The sequence below is a fragment of the Symsagittifera roscoffensis genome, chromosome 3, assembly GCF_963678635.1.
Source record: "Symsagittifera roscoffensis chromosome 3, txSymRosc1.1, whole genome shotgun sequence".
Lineage (NCBI taxonomy): Eukaryota > Metazoa > Xenacoelomorpha > Acoela > Convolutidae > Symsagittifera > Symsagittifera roscoffensis.
In genome coordinates, this window is record NC_087064.1 from 10,068,694 (window position 1) to 10,081,461 (window position 12,768).

The 12,768-nt window shown below is 33.8% G+C and overlaps 1 protein-coding gene across 1 annotated transcript in view; it reads left to right on the forward strand.

Annotated features, from left to right (window-relative positions):
- Window positions 1–12,768, forward strand: part of LOC134842921 (slender lobes-like protein) — a 305,507-nt gene that overhangs the window by 151,349 nt on the left and 141,390 nt on the right. The window lies entirely within an intron of this gene.

Consider the following 12,768-nt stretch of genomic DNA (forward strand, 5'->3'; position numbering starts at 1 on the left):
TAGAATCTTTGCTTCTTTCGATGACTTGTTTACTGTAGTGCCAAGCTCCATGTTATTTGATTTTTGTCTGTTTGCTTGAAACGGCTTTTTGTCGATGCGTAGAGTTGAATGGTGTTAACCTCAGCAACTGTTGATAAAACATCGCTTGACCGATGTGCAATCACTAAATATATATTGGCCTAAGCAGTTGAAGCACTTTTTATGTTGTTTCACCAACTCTGTTCGTTTATCTACGGGAAGTTTCAAAAAATCCTGATATATCTATGATTTATGCATTGGACATGTTAAAGTTGCTGGTCTTGTCGATATGCCTGAAGATCAGTCGTAGTTTTGCCTAGACAACGAAGTAAATTATTTGGGTCGGTTGTCGGATTGTTGTTGCTTCGTTGGTTGGCAATTTTGTAGGATTTGGTTTGAAGTCGATGGTTCTATGTCCAGACTCTGGCATGCTCGCGAGTAATAAATCAGGTACAGCGTCGAGTCTTTAAGTGAAGCGTAATCGAAGTCGTGCAGCATGCAGTGTTGTTTTCACTTCAATAGTAGACCTAGTGGAAGCTTTCAGCGAGCAAATCGGATCAGGTTGCCAGAATTCAGATCAGCGGTGTATCCGTTGAGTTCGAACTTTTGAATTAGTTTATGTAGAAAAGCAGCGTATCTGTTAAATTCCTGTGGTTCGCTTAGTAACAATTTGTCAAATGTTTCGAGTTCCCTGATGAACGCTAACACAGCATATTTTGGGTAATCGTATCAAGGCACTAACTAAAGTATTACCTGTTGATACTGAGAAGAATTAGTTCCGTAGCTCTTTAGTAAGGATTTAGTATTATCAGTACATAATGACTGCAACTAAGTAACTTTCTCAACAGGGCTTAGACATGGGTTGTTGTTTATCGCCGTCAGAAAGAGTTGGAACCAGTTGTTCCACTCCAGTGGAATGCCGTCAAACTTCTTTAGTTTTAGCTTCGGTAACTTGAATACTTTCAAACTGTCGTTGAAGCCAGTGGTCGGATGATTGGTAACGTGCTTGTTGGCTTGTCTTTGTTCATTGCCGAAAAAACTGTTGCATTGTTGGTCGTGTGATTCCGATTAAGTCCTATGGTGGCCGTTGAAGTGGTTGGCAACGAACTGTTCAGATGTAGTAACAGATCTAATCGCAACTGAAGTTGTTAGCAAACTACAAGATTTTTGCTATTTGACATCTGGGCTTCGTGTGTTGAATTGTCGTTCCAAATGGGAGTTCTATTGGAAATTGGTGGAGGCGAGAAGTTGTATCTTAGAAAAGCGCAAAAGTTGAAAGTACTCAGGTTTGCAGTAGGTGAGACTGAATTCATTAGCAGAAGTAAGGGTGATACGGTTGATTGTCTGATCTAAAGCTCTATTAGTTCCGGTAGAGGTGAAAAACTGTAGTAATTAGTAACGTCAAATTCGAAAGTACTCAAACCGTAGGTGGACTTGTATATTAAAAGTCACCAGCCGTAGTACTGATGACGCTGTTGGCCAAGTGTTCAGTAGTATTTGCGTTTCTTACTGGCACATTGCCTGTTGCAGATGTGCCTCGCACTCTGAGTGGGCTGTTTGAACTTGTGGAAATTGATCCTTTGTTTTAATTGACCTTTTCGTATATCCTAATATTGATTAGTAGGTCGATTCTTTGTTTTCGCAGCGTTGAAGCAGTGTCGAGGCAGTTTTGTGCTTCGCGGCCAAGTCGTCTGCGATTTTATCAAGCAGAACGAAACAAGTGATTACCTCCTCGAAAATAAGCTTAACGTTCTCGATTTCGCTTGCGTTGGCTATTTTCCTCTTACCTCTTCCTCAAGCTCATCGGAAGAACAGTAGCGGCGTCTTCATTGACAAATAGTTTTTGTTAGGTTGGCTTTGTTGGAGCCCTTAAAGAAGGTAGTTTAAAGAGTAGTTGTTCAGTAGACAATGTGGTTTGTTTTTATGAGCTCGGATGGCAACGATCGCTTAGTAATTCCGTTAAATACGCTTTGTGAGATTTCTTAAGAGTTTAAATATAAGTGACGTTTTTTTTGTTGAGATCAACCAACCATAGGGTTAACCTGGTGGTTAAGTAAATAAACTGAGCTAAGGCTCACGCAGTCATGAGCGCGTTAAATTGTGGTTAACCACTAAGCGGTAAAAATTTTAATACGTTTTCTTGGAGTTCAAATGAGTTAGAAAATTTTATGACATTCAAAAACTTTGGTAACTACTTTCGAAGATGTGGTTAGTGACACCCTTTTTAGTTGTGGGCTAAGGAAAAGGTTACAAAAAAATTTTGGCTTTTAAAAAATTGAAGCACGCGTTTTGCGTTCAAGAAAACGTTGCTATCGGGTTTTGGCTATTAGTTTTTTTTGTATTAGGGGAAAACTGTTTTTCTTTGGTTAAATTCTACCTTGGTGCCCCAAGGATAAAGGAGCAATTACTAAACTTTCGATGGAAAACACTTCACGTTCAAGGTTATAGACTTTTCGAATTTTTTCCAGATATATGTAATTTTTCGGCACATTGTTGATGAGTTTTAGCACGAATATGAGTAAATCTTTTAAAAACTATTATGGGCTTAAAAATTTTGTAGCATGACGATGATTTCGTAGGTTTATGCACAAAAATGGGTTTTGAAGTGAAAAAAAATGTTTCCAAATTGGATCTAGCCGGAGTTTTTGAAGTTGAATTTGATGAGCTGGGGGACCACTTTGAACATTGAACAGCTGAGGATTTTTTTGATCAGATTGGCGGATCTTATTGAACGGCAGGGGAACCCTCTTGGAGACCTTTGCAGAAGAGTTTCGATATAGACCTCCTGGTTCGGGCTGTGATGGAACCTTGATGCGGTACGTTTCGATGAGGTCTGATGTAGCCCTCCCTTGATAAGGCTCGCTTTGATGAAGTGCTGAGGTAAACACTGATGAGGTACGTCTTGAAGAGGTACTGAAGTAGACCTTGATGAGGTACTGAGATAGGCCTTGTCGGCACAGTCCGTTGAAAGCCTGCTTGATGAGTGAGGCGAGGCCTGCTTAGGGAAGGCTAGTTGCTACGGGCGGCTGAATTTTCCTTGAGGGGGTAAACTGCGAGACTTCGAGGAAAAATTCTGTTCGCCAGATAATTAAGACAATATGCTCATTTCTAATGTCTTAAATTGATTCTTAGTTATTCACAGAAGTCAAAAGTATTACTCAATATTTTGCAACAAATCATGACATCATTGAATAATTTTCCGCATTCTGCGCGAATTAACGTGAGACCAAGTCAAAAGTTCATGAATAGGTTCTTTCTAAGATCAGAAACTGATAAATATTCATGGATTCTGAACAAAATTTCAAAAATTTGTTTAACTTTTTGGTCTACGATATCAATTTTTGTTTAGTTTGTAAATAGGTATGCAATAACATCACACTGAGAAACATGTTGCACATAAATTTGTTTATCTGGGCTAGATGTTAGTTGACCAAGCGCCATTTTTCAATCTCAGAACATGCTAAAACTTTTCGCGAATTTTTAATCTTAAAAAAGCATGACCTGTTTAAATCAAAATTTCATTCAGGATCAAATCAAGGTACCAAAAACTTCTTTTCGCTGTATTACTTGATTGTTTCAATTCTTTTTGTTGGGTTTTTGTTATTTTTGAAAAACAGATTACCGTAGTTTTATTTGTAATTAGTGTAATAAACTGGCTGTTATATCTTTAAAAAATTTGAAGCAAAAGCGTTTTTTTAATATGAGAATTTCGTAATTAATTAGAGAAGACAGCTTGAGAGAACTGAGATGAGATTTGATTAGATGCAGCAAAAGACTTCTCAACCTAGACTTTGAAGCAAGATACCATGATCTATAGTGTCAAACCCATTTATAAGGTTTTAAAATTACACTGAATCATCATTGGTTGGTTGTAAAAGTAATTTTTTAGTCGTAACAGTATTATCGCATCAACTCTTTCCCTACAATTTCGGAAGCCAAACTCTGCTTTATTAAGCAAAATAAACTATTTGAAATAAATCAAAATCTTATTCTACATAAGTTTTTCTTTTAAAAAACTTTCAAGAATGGTTAGCGAAGACGGCAAAAAATTTTGGTATGTCATACTTTTTCCTGTCATCAATTTTTCAAAACGTTTTTCAACCTAAAAATTAGCGAGTAAAATAAAAAGAAAACAACGCTTTTCTATCGGACAAAAAATGTTTGCATGCATTTTTTTTCGGACGAATCATTTAAAAAATTGTTTGGGCCAAGAACGAGGCTCCTTTGAGCTAACTCGTATTCCTTAAATAATCCCATAAATACTGAAAATTTTAAATTGAATTAACTAAGTCGAAAAAATCCAATTTTGATTGAAAACTATGGTGCTTTTTTGTAAAACAAATTGCAATATAGAGTTTCTGGTAAAGTTTTTAAAAAAATTTCATGATCTTGAAAGCAATTGCTAATTTATTCTCTCAAAAATCGCGAAAAAAATATAAAAATAACCAAAAATAAAATAAAAATCTGAATTCAACTATCACGACGCCAATTTCTGACAAGCAAGTCGGTTTTTGGTCACGTGTTTTGGTTCTGGGTATCTTTGCCGCATTTCTCTCTCTTTTTGGTCTACTTTTCAACTACCTCTGCTTCGTTACTGCATCACCCATGCAAAAATCAGGAGTTTCTAGGAGTTAGCAACATCGCCATAAGATATTTATGGCTTGGACAGCAGAAAAGGTGCGTAATGTCTACCTGAGTCTAGAATTTTTCCGACAGCAGGAAGCGTCTGGGCAGATTTTCGAAAATTCTCTACAATGAATCAAACTGGTTGAAAGACGAGCAATATAAAACCTTGTATATCGCAAAAAAAAACATTGGAAAATTATTGATTTTTTTCAATCAGACATAAATGTAATAAAAGCCGTAATTTTATAGTTTCACAGTAGTCAAGATGAATTAGGACAAAAAAAATTAAAAGAAAAACTAAAATAAGAAATTGAAGAATTGACTCCTAATTGTAAAAGTTTCGAACTTTTAGAAATTGGTATTTCGAAAACTCATAAGCATTCCAAAAAAAACACATCAAACAAAAAACGAAACAAAAAAATAGACCAAAAAATTTTGATTTTATACAATAATTGCAAAAAAACAAAGAGCAAATTTCCATTTCAATTAATATCGAAGATAGCAAGTTGCTGTGCAAATGGCACCAAATTACGGCCATCTAAAATATTCTATGATAAATGATAAAAATCAAAAAAAATCTATGAAAAAATTCCAAATTTAAAGTGATTTTTTTCTTGAGTTTTTTGTTGTTCGTGCTTTAGTTAGTAAAAGTAGACTAATTGTTTGAACTTCTAAAAACAAAGGCGAAGCTACGCTTTGCACCATTTGCGATAAAAAAAAAAACAAGAAACCTCTAAGTCGGAAAAAACGAAAAAAAAATATCGAAAATGAGAAAAAACTAGGTCCATCAAAAGTAATCAGGTAGGTTGTGAAATAAAAATATGCCAAGACAATCGAATGAGAAATTATCATCTGAAGAAAAATTACCAAGCGGTAAAAAAGCCAAAATTATCTTAGCAGAAAACCTTTAAGCCGCAAAAAAATCAATAAGACTAAAGGCTTGCAAAATGTTAACCCCTCGCCCTCAAAACACAACATGAAAACTTTTTTTGCTCTTCAAACGAATTAAAATTAGGCCGAGATAATATAAGCCGAAAAAATCAAGCCGAGACAAGATAAAAAGCGGAAAAAAATTGTTGTCACGAAAAAACTGAACAAATTTCTTTAGCAATAATTTTTTTAGCAACCGATTTGTGCAATCCAGAGGTGAGCATAAAACTACGCTTCAAGTGAAAAAACTCAACGTTAGCTTACTCAGCCGAAAAATGCAAACAATTGGAGCAGAAAAAGATTTAGGCAAAAAATTACCAACCTAATGAACAAAAGAACTATGAACAAATAATGAAACACAGAGAACAACCAAACTCTAAATCCAATGTCAAATTTGGAGTCTGAAAATCAATGCAAATAATAAGGTCAGACCAGTTCTTCTCAGTTCAAAACTGAGACAAGTTTAAAAAGTTTTTGTAGAATCCAATCATAACTAGTACTGTTTTAAAGTGAGTCATCATTTGATTTTATCCTAGGATTTGGCATTAATTTGTAAGTTTTTGAGGTAGTCAATTGTCCTTCAAATGGGCTATAAGACATCCTCTATACCTTAGTTTCTTCCTATTTCGTTGAGTGGCTGTAACAAACTATGATAATGAAAAAACTTTCAATCAAATACAATGCAAAGCCTAAACATTAGATGTTGTATAATTGCATCTCAATGATACAGAACGAGTGTTAAAAACAAGCGTATCAGAATAAATATCTAAATCATCTAAATTTTCAAAAACCATAATTCTTGAACTTTTGTGGAAAATTATCAGAGAGATTTTTGAAAATCACAGATCTAAAATCAAATCAATGGCTATCCAAAAAAATAAGTCTAAGTACCCGGGTGCAATACTCTTGCTTATCGCAAATATAAAGAATGATAAGAATATGATGGGCAATAATCATATTACCTGGTCACCAAAAATGCATTCAAATTTATTAAACTAGATAAACTTAAAAACCAAATTGAAAAAAAATACTTTTCAATTAATATAGCATTCTCTTTTTATCGACCAACTCTATACTTCTTGAATTTTTTAACGCCCTGAGAGCACGCAATTTTTGTGTTTAAATTGGGGTTTGAAATTATCGGAAACCAAATAAACGCCAAAAAAACTTGTTTAATTTTAGGAAGCATGTACAAGTCTAGTTCTTAACTATCTCACCTTCAAACTTTTGCTGCCTTGAAAAAATAAATAAACAATATACATCTAATTGAACCACTGACTTCAAATCAAATCCAGTCGCATAGAACTTTGCTTGGGCTTGGGAAAATTTTTAGATTACATAGAGATAAGTAAAAAAAAACACAAAGGATAAAGAAGAAAATACTGTTCGCGCGCCTGTAAATACTATTTGCGGCTGTGAGTACAGCGCTTCCAGTCCACTACTTAGGCTTTGCCAGTCTGGTCTTAAAAAACTACTGGAAAATTTATAACATCAATATCAAGACATACTTTGTCTCAGGTAGCAAATTTTCTGCGCAGCAACTAATTTTGCAAACAAAACTAAGCTCACAGAGCCTTGATTTTGCTTTAATGATAATATATTAGATTTTTTGACTCGCATTTCCCTCTCAAATTAACCGTTTTCTGCGCCACGGTTCCGAAGCAAAAACCATCTGGCATCATCCTTCACATCTCCTCTGAATGGAACGAGTTGTTGCAATCGACTTAATTCATGAAAAAACTCAACTTTCCAATTTCAAAAAAAAAAACTATTTGATTAACCAATTTCAAAAAAAATTTGATTTGATAAGTGGATGAATAGGTCATTTTCTTGCTGAAAATTAAATTCTATTATTGAAACTAAAATTCAATTTAAAACATTTTAAATTCTGCTATTCGATAGTGGAGTTTGTTTTCCTTTTAACAAAGGAAACGAGTTGAGTTTTAAAAAAGTCTAATCGCGGAAAAAGTAAATTTAAAATTTAGCCTAAAAAAATTTAAGACTTTTCCTGTAAAAGAACCAGAAAAACATTGCGATCTATATAAGAAACCGAGCTACGTTCATCGACTCTAAAAACGACTTTTTTCAATTTTTTTGGTTGTAACCATTGCTTCGATTTTGCTTTTTTACTATTACTGTCTACTATGTCAAAGTTCTAGATTTTCTTCAGAGTTTTTTTATCAGTAGCAAGGAACAACTCAAATTTAAAAAATGAAAAAGCTATATGTATTTTTCAAGAGTATGGTCGGAACATGCTGGGCTAATTGCACAGCCGCCGGCTATCCTTGTTCAAAGTTTTAGACCGTTGAATTTTGTCATTAATAGCAATGGTGATTCTGAAAATCCACATTTACTCATAAGGGAAGTATTAAGTTTCGAACGACTATCAACAAATTTTTCTGAAATTTACTTAAAAATTTCAGGGTCAGGAAGCAATACATAAATTCATTTAGCAATTTGCAAAAACATACTGATAAACTTATGACTGATAAACTTTTGAGTGCACTTTGACTTTGATGATAACACTAATACTTGCCTTATCAAATTTAATGAATTTTGGCTGAATTAAACGATTTTCAAAAAAAAACAATCTCATGATCTCGAAAGCAGTTGGTGATTTATTCTCCAAATAGTGAAAACAAAATAAAATTAACTAAAAAGAAAATAAGTATCTGAATTCAACTATCACGACGCCAATTTCTGACAAACAAGTTGCTTTCTGGTTAGGTGGTTTTGGTTCTGGGTATCTTTGCCGCATTTCTCTCTTTTTGGTCTACTTTTCAACTACCTCTGCTCCATTACTGCGTCACACATGCCAAAATCAGGAGTTTATAGGAGTTAGCAACATCGCCATAGGGTATTTATGGATTGAACAGCAGCAAAAGGTGCGTTATGTCTAGCTGATTCTAGAATTTTCCCGACAGGGGAAGCTTCTAGGCAGATCAGCGGATTTGGTATTTTCCAGAGCGCGAGGAGCAATTTTTGAACAAATTTGGGAAATTTTATAGACTTTTCATTAGACCTCGAGCAAATTGATGTTTTGAGCCAAAAAGATCATTGCGAAAGTATATAAAAGGAGTCTTTATTTTTTAGATTTTGCAAGAAAAATTTGAATTAAATATACGTTGAAGAAATGAAATAGTTGAACAAACCAAATTTGAAATTTATTGAAAACTCCATCCCTACATTGATTTTCTGATAACTGTAATTTTTTCACACTATATCCGCTATTATTGCTTTTTCTGCGACTATCGTTTGGCGCGCAAAAAAGTCTTCCTTAAACTTTTAAACACGGCTTGAGTAACAAAATATTTAGACTAATGAAAACAGGTATATTTGTTTTGAATTTTTGTTGATGAGTTCATTCACTTTTATTTGAAGGTCGGCTGGTGCAAAACGAAATACTACATGAATGGCTCAATGGCCATGACATGACCTCAGTTTGCCTTTTGCCCTCTGTGGCCCTCTCTCGAGTGATTGCTCTCAAATTTCCCCGCTGGCATCGTAGACACTCTTTTAAGAGACCAATTAGCCGCAACTCAATCCATTAATTCTGTCCCAAACTTGGAAATTAAAGCTATCAAGTTGCAAGCTATCAGAGTTTAAAGCTAAAGCTATTCAGGGTTTAAAGCTATCAAGTTGCAAGTCATTAAAAGAGAGCACAGTTTAGTTTTTTAAAGATTTTTTTTGCAAAGCATATCATGATATCAAAAAACAGCTAACAAAAACTCTTTTCGAGATGGCAATTAGAAAACGAGATTAAGAAAACTGAACCCATTTCCAAGTTTTTGAGCATTCTTGTAGTTTTATTTTTATTATTAAATGTGCACAACAAGAATTTAAATGATCTTTTTCTGATAAATTCGATCATCTGAACTAAAAGTGGGGAAGAACTCATCTGAACTTTCTAAGTCCAACCAAAGTTAAATTTCAAATGCTGAGAAAATCATACTTACCATAGGAGAATAGATCAGTAGATGACGATGTCCTTCAGGGCAATTTGGTTATTGAAACCAAGAATTTGAACCTTGATTACGAAAAACAAATACGAAATCTCTTCACTGAACAGCTAGAGTAATCAAAACAAAGTTCCGGAAGTAGAGTTTTAAAAAGATTAGAGAAAATGCCCCAAAAAGCTAGTACTTATTATAAGAAATTTGATTTCTAGACTTTCTGGGACCAGTTTTTACAACAAAAAATGAATTATGCTTCTATTCGCGCGTGGGAGTAAAAAACATAAATGCTCAAATTTTTTCTGGATCGTTAATAAAAACAGAAGTAGCCGCTCATTCCATTAGTCGTATATCACTAAAAAATTATTATTCCTGTGTCATTCAATGCCACGATCAAACAGTTGAACAACTTAAACTGCGCTAAACTCGTCAATTATGTATCGAAAAACGACATTTATGAGGAAAAATGGGTCAATTCTCAAAACCAAAAAATTACGCTTTTCAAGCAATGCCTTAAATTTACAGCCATGCTTTTATTTAAAACCCCAAAAACTGTAACCTATTTTCATGACGGGAAAACCAATTCGTAAACGAAAAACAATTTTTTATCTTCAATCATGTTCTTTCTTCAAATCGATCTTCTAAATACTGTCCTTATCTTGATGGCAGATTCAGGCTTTAAAATTTGGCCTTAGGATAAAAATAGTGTTTTCCTGTTTGAAAAAATTATAATCTTAAAATTATCTGGATTTCAAGAACAATTTATCATTGACACTTAATCGAATTAACCCAATTTGAGAAAGCTGGACCAATAGGAAAACCTTTTTATTCCGCTGCGAAATCTGAAAATTAAAATCCACCTTCAAAACTAGAAGTCCATCTAACTTTTCTTGGAATTTTAAATTTTTTTTGCTCGATATCTGAGTCTGTCTTCCTTTTAACTTCGGAAATCAACTGAACTTAAAAAAATCACAAGTCAAGTCTCAAAAAAAAATCAAAGCAAATCGATTTGTCCAGAATAATTTTAATTTTGAAAAAATGAAGTTAGACAATTGGATGTTTAATTAGCGTCAAACGCTGAGCAGCCGAAAAAATACATTTCATATAAACTTCAAAGATTAAAAGTTTTCATCGTCCCACCTCAAACACGAAAAACGCATTCAGAAACTTTTTTGGTCATCAAACGACGCATTATGAGGCCACTAAGACGAGATATTATAAAAAGACGAAATGATGAAAAATGTAAGCTAAAAAATGGTCCCAGCGTTAACCACGTTTTTTAACGTTAACCACTGATGCATAACAGATTTGAATCATTTTTGCAAAGCGAAGAGCTTAAAAACAGCCATTGACACAGAGGCGATCGGAACCTTGAGATACTTTACTAACATAACATTGCAAGCTAGCGGAATGAAAATGAGATGGAAGCCACTGTCGCAAAATTGATCTATAAAAAAGATCAAAAAATTTACGTCTACAAAAATTTCAGACATTTGCCTCAAATGACGTTCAATGTGACATGAACATTTTGAGGAACCTCGAAAAACACAAACCCTCTTAGAAAAAGCATTCAGAGCTATTTAACGAGCTGGAAATTAGCCGAAAACATTTGAGTGGACTCATGTTAAGCCAGAACAAAAAGTTAGAGCTATTAAATTTTGAAGCAAAAAAACGGTTTTTACCCTTGAAACAACAGGAAACGAGGTGAGTGAGCCAATATAAGATGAGCCAAAAATCTAAGGCGACAAAACAAACGAAAAATATTAGTCCTGGTAAATTAAAAAATATATAGCCAATCAAAGAACGCAAGCAAACAAAAAACACAGACTTTCTTGAAAAAATCTCAACTTTCGAAATTAAAAAAAAATTAAAGCCCTTTAAGCTCCTCGAGTTTCTAAAACAATTTATAATTGGCTCTTTTATGATGACATTGACCTAACTTGAGACTACTGGATCAATAGATAATTTTTTTTCCTCTGGCAACCTAAAAAATAAATTCCACTTTCGAAACTAGAAATCGTTCACATTTTTTTGCGCCATTTCCACGTTCGTATTTGAAAAGTGCTATTTAAGTCAAGTTCAGCAGATGAATTTCAATTGGACTGAAAAAGTGCATATATACCTAAGTGCAATCATAAATGCATCAAAATGTATGAATGCACATCTGTAGTTATTAAAGACTTTTTCCTTAAAAAAATAAAAATCAGCAAGACCTATAAAAGAGTCTTCAGTACATTCATTACTCTTCATTCGTACATTCAATAAATATGAAACTTGCTTAGAACAGAAAACATAGCCAACTGACAATTGGAAAAGAGTCAATGAACGCAATTAAACAGAAAAACTATACCAAATTAATTTGTGAAAAAAACTCTTTCAAATTTCAAAGGAAAAGCTTGAAGCTTTTTAAATTTCGAGAACAGGTTATGATCAGAACTTCTTCGATAAAATTGACCCAATTTGAGAAAACTGGATCAACAGGTTAATTTTTTATTTCGCTGGGAAAACTGGAAATTTAATTCCACTTTTAAAAAAGTCAATCACGTTTTTCGTGCCCTTTACATTTTAGCTGTTTGATAGAGGAGTTTGCCTTCCTGCTAACAAAGGAAATAAACTGAACCTAAGAAATCGGAAGTCAAATCCCGAAAAAATGAATTTGAGCCTGAACAAATTTTTTGACTTTTCCTGAGAAAAAAAATGGAAAAAATATCATCGCGAACTATATAAGAGTCTGAACTACGTTTGACTCTTAAAAATAGCGTATGAAAGTCAATTTTCCTTTTTGATCCATTTCCAACTTGTTTTTTTGATCATTCTAAAAGGAGCTTCAAAAAATCAAACAACCAAAACAAAAGATGAGCGTTTCCAACTTTTAGCGCTGTTTTCCTACGCGACATCGCGTGAAAAAATCAAATTTGCTTTCAGCTATTAACATTTAGTTAAACCAGAAGACCGAAAAGTTATCGACCGAATTTTTTAAACCAGAAGACTTAAAAGTTATCGACAGAATTTTTTAAACCAGAAGACTGAAAACTTAGCATCAAATTTAATGTTCTATCGACAGAACAAGCTCGCAGTTCGCGCATCTTTTTCGCGAGAGAAATAAACTAAAAGTTGTATGATAATTGTAAAATGTAGAAAATTATTTTTTCCTCAAAAAAAATGATTTTCACTAACTTAGCAGATGACCAGGCTATTCACAATACTGCACCAGCAATTTCGATTATGATTTTTAAGCCAC